General features: G+C 40.7%; 1 non-coding gene across 1 annotated transcript; it reads right to left on the bottom strand.

Moving 5' to 3' along the window:
• Positions 1 to 11361: 11361 nt before the first annotated feature.
• Positions 11362 to 11492, bottom strand: LOC134323725 (small Cajal body-specific RNA 14). Its single transcript, XR_010014105.1, has one exon. It is a non-coding gene; the product is annotated as a small Cajal body-specific RNA 14 (non-coding RNA).
• Positions 11493 to 11986: the final 494 nt, after the last annotated feature.

Here is an 11986-nt window from a genome sequence, read left to right as displayed (position 1 = left end):
TTCAGCCAATGTTGGGCCCTTGAGCAAGGCCCTTAACCCTCTACTCCTGGGGTGCTGTACAATAGCTGACCTTGTGCTCTGACCCCAGCTTCCAAACAAGCTGGGATAAGCGAAAAATGAATGTCATTGTACTGTACACCTGTATATGTGTACAGTATATGAGAAAATAAAGGCATTCTATCTAAGTATCCAATTAGCTAGCCATGTGACAAATGTGCAATGCATAGAGCCATACAGCCACTAGTAAAAAGCTTAAGGTAATGTCCACAATTTTTTTTAATGTGACCTCTCTTGAAATTGATGTGGATGGTTTGAGTTGGGCCGGAACGGCCTACAATAGGATTTTTATGCACACTTTAACACCTCATGATACGTGTCAGAGAAAAATGTTTGAAAGTTCAAAAACTGGGTTAGATTTCCAGATGGAGTGGTCCGGGTCCTTTCCGTTAAGAGTTGGCATGTTCTCCCTGTGTCTGCATGGGTTTCCTCCGGGAGCTCCGGCTTCCTCCCACAGTCCAAAGACATGCAAGTTGTTATAATGAGAGAGGCGTAGGACCCAAAGGTGCGGAGCAAAAAATAATATTTATTAACAATAAATAATATAAATACAGTACAACATAAACAAAACTCAAACAGAAGACAATTCGGGAAATCCCGAACGAGGCCGCTGGTGTCGCTGGCAACTGAAAAGGAAACACAAAACAAAGAAATAGAAAAGGAGCTGAAGCGAGGCGCGAACCCGGGTCGCTCACTCGCAGTGCAATGGTAAGTCCCACTAAGCTACGGTGTAGCCGGGACAACAGGCTCGCCTACTAAATAAGAGGCAGTTGAAAAGAGGGGGAAATACGGAAATAATCCGTTACCGAAACAAAACTAACACAAGGGTGCTATTTAACAGCAGCAGATCGGTTGTGTCACCAGCATTTAGAGGCTGGGAAGAAACCGATATTTAATTTGGCACAAGGTTGAAATGAGTAGATTAGAACCGGGGATTCTCGAGTGGAGGAGCGGAGAGTTACCGCTGCACCAAGCAAGCGGGGAACAAGCGGCAAAGCCAAAACAACCGCAGCGCGAGGGCTGCACCTAATCGCACCGGCTCTCCCTAATCAGTGAAACAAAAAAAACCTAGTTACCTCAGCCTTACAGCTTACACACCCAACCGCTCTAGGAAGCGCCTGGGGTAACCGTTCTTGCCCTGATAAAAGGAATGGCTGGTGCAGAGCAGCCGTGTGACAAACACAGAACAAAGGTGCGACGCCTGCAGACTGGCGACGCCCCCTTAAATAGGGAGCTGACAGCTGCAGGTCGTTGCCCTAATCAGCTGGCCTCCTATTTGAGGCCACGCTGCTCTTTGTTCTGTAACGCCTGCAACGCTGGGAACTGGTGGTATGTTCACCAGACGTCGCAGGCACCCTAACACAAGTGAGGTAATTGGAGATGCAAAATTGTCCCTCACTGTGTTTGATATTAAACTTAAACTGATAAATCATTACCAGGAATTACCTGTCCTGTCATGAATGTAACCAAAGTGTGTAAAACGTGATGTTAAAATTTTAATAAATAAATAAATAAGAAAGTTCAAAAATGTTGCCTGGCCTAATTAGTCTTCAGATCTGCTTTAAAATGCTTGGATACATGGACCCAGTCAATATGCCTTGTCTTAACAGTGTATTTTAGTGGTGATGATGTAATAGTATGTTTTTGTGGAATACACTAGAAACCTCTTAAATCAACTGGGCATTGTTTAAATGCACTGGTGCATTTACAGCTCACCACATGCAGCTACAATATTCCATGGTTTGAGTTGGGCCGGAACTGCCTAGAATATGATTTTTATGCACAACTGTTTAGGTCTTTAACACCTTATGATAAGTGTCAGAGAAAAATGTTTGAAAGTTCAAAAGGTTGCCTGGCCTTATTAGTCTTTATGTTCATTGTAAAATGCTTGGATACATGGACCCAGTCAATATGCCTTGTTTATTCCTTTATTTATTAAGATTTTAATGTCATCTTTTACACTTTGGTTACATTCATAACAGGAACTGTAGTTATTCGTTACACAAGATTCATCAGTTCATTAGTTTAATGTCAAACACAGTCATGGACAATTTTGTATCTTTAATTCACCTCATTAGCATGTCTTTGGACTGTGGGAGGAAACCAGAGCTCTTGGAGGAAACCCATGCAGACATGAGGAGAACATGCAAACGTTACACAGAAAGGACCTGGACCGCTCCACCTGGGATTCGAACCCAGGACCTTTTTGCTGTGAAGTGACAGTGCTACCCACTGAGCCACCGTGCCGCCCAATATGCCTTGTCCTAACAGTGTATTTTGGAGTTGATGGTGTGACGGTATTAGTATGTTTTCTTGGAATACACTGGAAACCTTTAAATCAACAAAGCATTGTGTAAATGCAGTAATGTATCTACAGCTCACCATGGGCAGCCACAATATTTCATCCTATAATGGTTATTTCCTGCATTGTATTGCAACGTCACAAAGACTGTTGTCTCATAATGATTTCATGATAATGCTTAACTTACACATAGGGGCAATTAGGAACAGCCAATTAAGAACAGGACAAACACCCTACAGACAGTGACCAGAGTATTATTTAGCAATTTCTATAGTTCTAGCATCATCTTTTGCACTCTGTAATAAGCTAATGTTAAGCTCTATATAGTGTTTAATATTGCACTGCGTTTCCTTATAAATATTAAATTAGTAATGCACTGATTATAACTTTCATGACCAGATTTGCTCTAAAGTGTTTAACGTTGCACTGTGTTTTTTCATAAATATTAAATTAGTAATGCACAGATCATTTTCATAGGCAGATTTGCTGTATTTACAGCCACGACCATTATTAGTGTTATTAATAAAAATGATGTCGAACAGCTGACACTTTGGTGCAAGATGTGAACTGTTATTTACATCCTATGAATCATGTCAAATTACATCCTAAGTATTTGGTTGCATGTTTAAAGCATAAAGTACAACCCCAAATCAGAAAAAGTTGGGACAGCATGGAAAATGCAAATAATAAAAAAAAAAAAACACAGTTTCTTACATTTACTTTCACTTTTATTTGATTGCAGACAGGATGAACCTGAGATATTTCATGTTTTATCTGCTTAACTTCATTTCATTTATTAATAAACATCCATTCCTGCATTTCAGGTCTGCAACACATTCTACATTCCACATTCCGTTTTGGCACCGAGGAGACCAAGTGATTTAGTGTTTCAGCTTTTATTTGCTCTCATTCTTCCTGCAAACACGTCTTAAGATGTGCAACAGTACGGGGTCGTCGTTGTCGCATTTTCTGTTTCAAAATTCTCCACACATTCTCTATTAGGGACAGGTCAGGACTGCAGGCAGGCCAGTTCAGTACCCGTACCATCTTCCTCCTCAGCCATGCCTTTGTAATGTGTGCAGCATGTGGTTTTGCATTGTCTTGTGGAAAAATGCATGGACGTCCTTGGAAAAGATGACGTCTTGAAGGCAGCACGTTGCTCTAAGATCTCAGTGTACTTTTCTGCATTAATGCTGCCATCACAGAAGTGTAAATGACCTTTGCCAAGGGCACTGACACGACCCCATACCATGACCGACCCTGACTTTTGTACTTGTTGCTGATAACAGTCTGGATGGTCCTTTTTGTCTTTGGTCCGGAACACACGGCATCCATTTTATCCAAAAAGACCTGGATTGCTGATTCATCTGACCACAATTTACGTTTCCACTGTGTGATGGTCCAACCTAGATGCCTGCGAGCCCAGAGAATTTGAAGCCGCTTCTGGACATGGTTAACATAAGGCTTCTTTTTTGCACAGTAAAGTTTTAAGTGGCATTTGTGCATGTAACTCTGTATTGTAGTGCTTGACAAAGGTTTGCCAAAGTAATCCCTCACCCATGTGGTTATATCAGCTATTGTTGAGTGGAGGTTCTTGATGCAGTGCCGTCTGAGGGATCGAAGATCACAGGCGTTCAGCTTAAGCTTTCACCCTTGGCCTTTACGCACTGAAATTCCTCCTGATTCCTTGAATCATTTAATGATATGCACTGTAGGGGGAGAAATATGCAAATCCCTTCCAATCTTTGTTTTCTCACACATTTGTTGATAAACTGGAGAACCTCGATCATCTTTGCTCATCAAAGACTCAGCCTTTCCTGGATGCTGCTTTTGTATCAAACCATGATTACATTCACCTGTTGACATCACCTGTTTGGAATCACATCATTATTTAGTTTTTTCTCCTCATTACTAGCCCTAAATTGCTCCCGTCCCAACTTTTTTTGGAATGTGTTGCAGGCCTGAAATGCAGGAATGGAAGTTTATTAATAAATGAAATGAAGTTGAGCAGATAAAACAGTAAAAAACACTACAACAAAAACAACAAACACGATTTCTTTGTCACTAACATAACCTAGATAATTTAGTTGACTTCTCAGTTACTAATAACCTTATTTGATTCAATTCATAAGATACTCAACTAAACATTAACAGTACAGGGTGTCTTCCTGCCTTGTTTTTCTTGTTTTGGGGTGTTTTCTCACTCATTATGACTCTGGATGAAGCGCTTAGTAAATTATAAGAATTAAAGAATTGCCTATTATTTATTTGTAACCTACTTAATTTGGCAGGTGCTGAACAAATGCACCCAATGCTGAAGCTCCCTACCAGCTTGCATTGCAGATCTGTGCATGTCTGTGAAGAATGCTTTATTATGCACCAATCTGCTGCAATCAGCGGCCAATGTCCAACTGAAATTTCTTTTGCAATATCACTTGGATAAGAACAAAACCACTTTGCTTTGGAGGGTAATGTCATGTTGAAAGCCACCTTTCCTAAATATAAACTTACATAAGAAAAAAATCATAATACCTTTTTGCATACACTGTAGAATATGATGCATAATTAATCTAAAACCCAATTTAAACACAAACAGAAACGTTTTAGAAGTAGGGTGCTGCTTCTATGCAAATATAGCAATTATCCAGATCTGTTCCCAATAGCAAACTGCAGGGAGGCTAAGCCCTGAAATCTGCTGATTAAGCTGCTCTCTAGTGGGAAACTGCCCAGAAGTTCAACTCCTATATGAAAACTTACACCAATAGCAGCGAGATCAAGATATGAGACAAAAAGGTACAGACTCCACTAGAGCTTGATGTGGAGATGCACTCGAAACCAAAAACATAAATGTATTCCTATGTAACCTATGTAAGTCATAAACAATAAATCTATAAATACTCAAATAGGTTAAAGGCTGAACTCACAGCCGTACATCATATTCCTCCATAAAATACACTGATCAGGCATAACATTATGACTACCTCCTTGTTTCTACACTCACTGTCCATTTTATCAGCTCACTTACCATATAGAAGCACTTTGTAGGTCTACAATTACTGACTGTAGTCCATCTGTTTCTCTACATACTTTTTGAGCCTGCTTTCACCCTGTTCTTTAATGGTCAGGACCCCCACAGAGCAGAAATTGACATGGTGGTGGTGTTAGTGTGTGTTGTGCTGGTATGAGTGGATCAGACACAGCAGCACTGCTGGAGTTTTTAATAGTCCACCAACCAAAAATATCCAGCCAACAGCGCCCCGTAGGCAGCGTCCTGTGACCACTGATGAAGGTCTAGAAGATGACCAACTCAAACAGCAGCAATAGATGAGCGATCGTCTCTGACTTTACATCTACAAGGTGGACCAACTAGGTAGGAGTGTCTAATAGAGTGGACAGTGAGTGGACACAGTATTTAAAAACTCCAGCAGCATTGCTGTGTCTGATCCACTCATACCAGCACAACACACACTAGCACACCACCACCATGTCATTGTCACTGCAGTGCTGAGAATGATCCACCACCTAAATAATACCTGCTCTGTGGTGGTCCTGTGGGGGTCCAGACCATTGAAGAACAGGGTGAAAGCAGGTTAAAAAGGTATGTAGAGAAATAGATGGACTACAGTCAGTAATTGTAGAGCTACAAAGTGCTCCTATATGGTAAGTGGAGCTGATAAAATGGACAGTGAGTGTAGAAACAAGGAGGTGGTTTTAATGTTATGGCTGATTGATGTAGTTTTACAGTGTATAGTTATAAGCCAGGCATTTTACAGCCTGCCAGGGGGGCAAAATGTGGTTATTTATGTCAGACAACTGTCAATGAATACCCATCTACTTTTTTGCTTTAAGAAACCATTATAGGATACCTTCTTTTTACCAAGACAACAGGTCAATAGCCAGAAGCAACTCTAAATCGTAACAACGTTACATTTGTAGACCACACAAGCTTACAGACTGCAGCTCTTGCTACAAAGTTTTGAAAACGCATCTGCTAGCTACATCAGCAGAAGAACTTCTTGTCAGGAGCTCATATATCAGGTTTCCACGAAGCAACGACTCTCTAGCCTAAGCCTCTGAATTCTGGAGCAGTAGAAATGTGTTTCCTAAATTAAATCTAATATAGCTTTGGGAGATGCCAGGAGAACACTACATGCCAGAATGCATAATGCCAGCTGTAACGTTTTTGGAGAAGAAATATTGGTCTAAGACCTTTGCACTTCTGTTCCAAGTCCATCCAGCACTACTGGAAAAATCAGAATGCTGGGGGTAATTTTCACATTAATGGCTATGGATTTGAAATAAGATTGAACTTTTTGTTTTGATGGTTAGATTTAATGCAAGAATCACCAAAACAAGTCCTACTGTCCATGGTCAAGCAATCTTTGTTGTGAGTTTAGTGGTTTTCTGACCTAAACTGGCGGCACAGTGGCTTAGTGGGTGGCACTGTCGCCTCACAGCAAAAAGGTCCTGGATGCATGTTCTCCCTGTGTCAGATACACATACACACACGCACATTCACCTATAGGGCAATTCAGTGTCTCCAATTAACCTGACTGCATGTTTTTGGACTGTGGAGGAAACCAGAGCTCCCCGAGGAAACCCACGCAGACACGGGGAGAACATACAAACATAGCACAGAAAGAACCTAGACCGCCCCGCCTGGGGATCAAACCCAGGACCTTCTTGCTGTGAGGCGAGAGTGCTACCCACCGAGCCACTGTGCTGCCTATAATTAAACAATGTTAGTTAATTGAGTGTTAAACATAATAGAACTTTCTACACAACCAAATTAATATATGTTCATGCATACACCAATCAACCATAACATTAAAATCACCTCGTTGTTTCTATACACATTGTCAATTTTATCAGCTCCACTTACCATATAGAAGCACTTTGTAGTTGTTTTGTTGTAGGTGTTTTTAAACACCTCACTGTCACTGCTGGACTTAGTCCACCAACCAAAAATATCCAGCCAACAGCGCCCTGTGGGCTGATGAAGGTCTAGAAGATGATCAACTCATGACCAACTCAAACAGCAGCAATAGATGAGCGATCATCTCTGACTTTACATCTACAAGGTGGACCAACTAGGTAAAAGTGTCTAATAGAGTGCTGTGTCTGATCCACTCATACCAGCACAACACACACTAACACACCACCACCATGTCATTGTCACTGCAGTGCTGAGAATGATCCACCACCTAAATTATACCTGCTCTGTGGTGGTCCTGTGGGGGTCCTGACCATTGAAAAACAGGGTGAAAGCTAAAAAACGTATGTAGACAAAATAAATGGACTACAGTCAGTAATTGTAGAACTGCAAAGTGCTCCTATATGGTAAGTGGAGCTGATAAAATGGACAATGAGTATAGAAACAGGGAGGTGGTTTTAATGTTATGGCTGATCGGTGTATATTTTTGTCATACTTTCAGAAAACCCACAATAAAGGAAAGAATTCAAATGTGTCACAAAAAAGGAACCGTTGCAGAAATTATTGAAATTCTAGACTCTTTTAACACATATGTAACCTTTACTTTCAAGTGGATTCAAACACTTAATGGTGACTTAATGGTGGCTTTAATTTTGTGCTGATATTTCCATTGTACTCATCTGCCTACACTGACTGACTCATAATGACAAAAACGTCACACTCCAGAGTGTGGTCAAGCATTTCATCTCTGTGTATAGAACTCTTTTGGAGTCCACATGTTGCACTGTAAATAAATCATGCATAGTTTACAAAGGCACACAACTGGGTTAATAAGTGGTCGTTAACAATGCATTGTACATTTAAAACCAGCATTTAGACACGTATCCAAAATGACTCACACTTGTGACTCAATACACTCCAAGAAATTGAGGGTTAAAGGACTTGCTAATAGCCCACAGTGGAAACCAAGCTGCAGTGTGGCTAGAACCAGAGACTTTTTAATTACAGTGACTTTAATAATTGTGAAACAGAAGAGGTTTGGTACAACCTTAAGATTCCTAAAGTTGACCCTTTAGCCAGAAAGGGTTTCAAAGCAAGAAGAGACTTGGACAGAGGTAAGAAAGTTTACAATGCACTGTACATATGACAACACAATACAAGCAATTAGGTTTTAAAGGTCCACAGTGGAAATGTAGCTAAGGTGGGGCTAGAACCAGGGACCTTATAACTATTGTTCTAGCACCATAACCACTGATCTATCACTAATCCACCACTGCCATATAGCAAACATGTCAGGATAAAAAACATGAACTCCAAGAACCTGTCTGGATCTTCTTGGTCAAACTGTGACAATGCACAGATCAGGGCAGGGTTTTTCAAGCTTTTTTTTTAAGTAATGATTTTTTTTACCCGACCTAGGCAACACAGTGCATCTTAATCTCGTTATACAAGATGTGACACAAAGCCTCCACAAGGGGGCATTAACGTACAGGTTTATTTAATTATAATTATTTTGTTCAGCTCACGAATCAGGGTTTGAATAACCCTGGATCAGGGAATGCATATAAACAATATCTAAGGCTTTAAGTGTTCTCAAGACCATAGTGGCCTCTATAATTTTAGAAGAGAAAAGGCTTGGCAAATCCTTGAAACTTGGTAGAGTTTCTCTTAGTAGTTATTAAAACGTCTGTCTGGAAAGGGTTATGAAGCCATTTCCAACATTATTGAACTCCATGAAAAACAGAGTGGACAGAACGGTATCTATGGAACATGGTCTCAGTTGCCATAAACACATCTGACGATCCCAGTGCCTTTTGGAGTGTTGTTCTGTGGACTGATAAATCAAAGATTGGAAGACACAGGTCCTGTTAAATTTGGCATAAAGCTAACCATTAACATTCTGGAATATGAACATCATACCAGCAGTCAAACGTGGTCAATCTATAATTATAAAACGGATAGTTCCGGTCCTAAAATCTGATTGGCTGAGCCGCGTTCGAAGCCGTTGTAAAATCCCCGATAAACGCACACCTATGACCACCTCACATCATTCCATATTAATACGCCACTGAAAAGAAAAAGTGAATGTTATGTTCGCCCTCATGTTGCCTAGCAACATTGTTAACGAACTACCTTGCGTCGCGGAAGAATGCTTTTTGTAAGTGTTTTTGTAAATAAAAACATTTATAAATGAAACATTGTTGTATTTTATTATATTTTATGTTGACCGCCGTTTTATAAAAGCAATAAGCCACTAGAGACCGTGCGTTACTGCTATGATTTTATCACGGGGAAGGTTGTTTTGGCACAACGCGAAGCGGAGTGCGTTAAAATCGCATTATAAAACGGATAGTTCCGGTCGTAAAATCTGATTGGCTGAGCCGCGTTCGAAGCCGTTGTAAAATCCCTGATAAACGCACACCTATGACCAGCTCACATCATTCCATATTAATACGCCACTGAAAAGAAAAAGTGAATGTTATTTTCGCCCTCATGTTGCCTAGCAACACTGTTAACGGACTACATTTATTTATTGAACATTGTTGTATTTTATTATATTTTATGTTGACCGCCATTTTATAAAAGCAATAAGCCACTCGAGACCGTGCGTTACTGCTATGATTTTATCACGGGGAAAGTCGTTTTAGGCTCTCGTGGCTTATTGCTTTAATGACCCCCTGTTCTTTTTTCTCTTTATCATAAAATGTTGAAACACAATTGGTAAGTGACTTGGGGAAGACACCCATCAAGGCTCTTTTCTGTGCTTGCACCCAAGTGGTGGAACAAACTGTCTGTCCAAACATCTGAGTCTCTCAAAGTCTTTAAATGACGACTTACTAACGTTTTATTCATTTCTTATTTCTTAAAACAGGGTTTCAGCATATTTCTGTTCTTGGACTGTTGTCTACTTAAACTACAGTAGGGAAATGTTTACTGTGGAAGCACTTCTGTAAGTCGCTCTGGATATGAGCATCTGCTAAATGCCAAAAATGCATCCTCAGCACAATTTGCAGTGGCTTAGTCAAAGTCCTTACTTGAACCCTATTGAGATGCCAAGCTTAATAAATTCTGAAAAAACAGTACGCCAAATATTATATAAACTAATGTGATGTTGGCTCACCGCGTCACAGCAAGAAGGTCCTGGGTTCAATCCACAGGCGGGGCGGTCCGGGTCCTTTCTGTGCAGAGTTTGCATGTTCTCCCCGTGTCTGTGCCGGTTTCCTCCCACAGTCCAAAAACATGCAGTCAAGGCTAATTGAAGACACTGAATTGCCCTATATATAGGAAAATATACGTATATAGGTAAATGGGTGTGTGTATGTGTGTCTGCCCTGCGATGGACTGGTGCCCCGTCCAGGGTGTTACTGTGTGCCTTGCGCCCATTGAAAAGCTGGGATAGGCTTCAGCACCCCCCAGTGACCCTAAATGGATAAGCGGTTAAGAAAGTGAGTGAGTGAGTAATGTGATGTGATGCAAAACTCCTCACAGCCAGTGACCCAGGATCAAACCCAGCTCAGTAGGATTGGTGTTGCTACTGGAACCAACCCTACCGACTTAGCCACTTTGCCCCTAGCCGAAATATTTTCATAAGTAAAAACCAGTTTTGGAGAAGTGGAAATAGGTTTGATAGGTACACACACATGGCTCTAAATTTTGGTTATGTTCTGATAATCCCTGAAAGTATGATATTTAATATGCTGTCTATTTAAATTGATAACTTCAGACAGAGGTTAGATTAATAGATGGTTTTTCTAAGGCTTACCTTTTTTTAAATTAATGTTCAAATAAACAATAAACGCACAGTACCTATAAATAAATAGGTACAGTTGGAGTGGTTAGTCGGGCAGATGAAGCTTAGCTGTTAAGCTACTGGACAAGTAATCAAGAGGTCGCTGGTTCAACCTCACCACAGCCAGGTTGCCACTGTTGGGTCCTTGAGCAAGGCCCTTAACCCTAATTGCTTAGATAATATACTGTCACAGTACTGTAAGTCGCTTTGGATAAAAGCATCTGCTAAATGTCGAAAATGTAAATAAAATAGCTTTGAATTAATAGTAATCATAAGTAATTTGTATGAATCCATCGCACAGGTGACCCGACTGCTTGACAGGTCCTGTCGGCAGGAATCATGCTGCTGTATGTGACTGCCACAAGCTACACTGGACGACCTCACCACTGCAGCCATTGCAGGGCAATCACAAATTAGCCACCATTTACACACCGAGCCAAGGTTTGAACCCATGAATTAAGGCATCAGAGTCATGTGCCTTAACCACTATGCCACCAGACAGCTACAAGCACAGTGTGAACATCTTCCCTACCATTAACACCTCATTATGCGTGCAACAGCTCAGATTCATTACCATAATGTGTATTTAAACCCATTACATGATGTTCCAGTCATAGGAAAAGTGCACATTTTAGTTTTCACATGTACTATAATGTTAAGAATACAAATATATTACATATTAGGCCTATTTATGGAGTGCTAGGCAGAACACCAGGTATCCACCAGGTCTCCTATATCCGCACAGAACTTTTGGAAATCATTTAAAGTGGCTGTTTGACTCTTTCTTATCTCCTTGGCCAAGTCTCTTCTTCCTCTCACTAATCCAGAAAGGTTCCAGGTTGTGCGAAGCATCTTCCAATTCAAAATTATTGAAGAATGTGTCATCCAGGAAGCACTTAAAGCT

This window comes from Trichomycterus rosablanca, chromosome 11, assembly GCF_030014385.1.
Source record: "Trichomycterus rosablanca isolate fTriRos1 chromosome 11, fTriRos1.hap1, whole genome shotgun sequence".
Classification (NCBI taxonomy): domain Eukaryota; kingdom Metazoa; phylum Chordata; class Actinopteri; order Siluriformes; family Trichomycteridae; genus Trichomycterus; species Trichomycterus rosablanca.
This window is presented reverse-complemented; position numbering and strand designations above follow the sequence as displayed.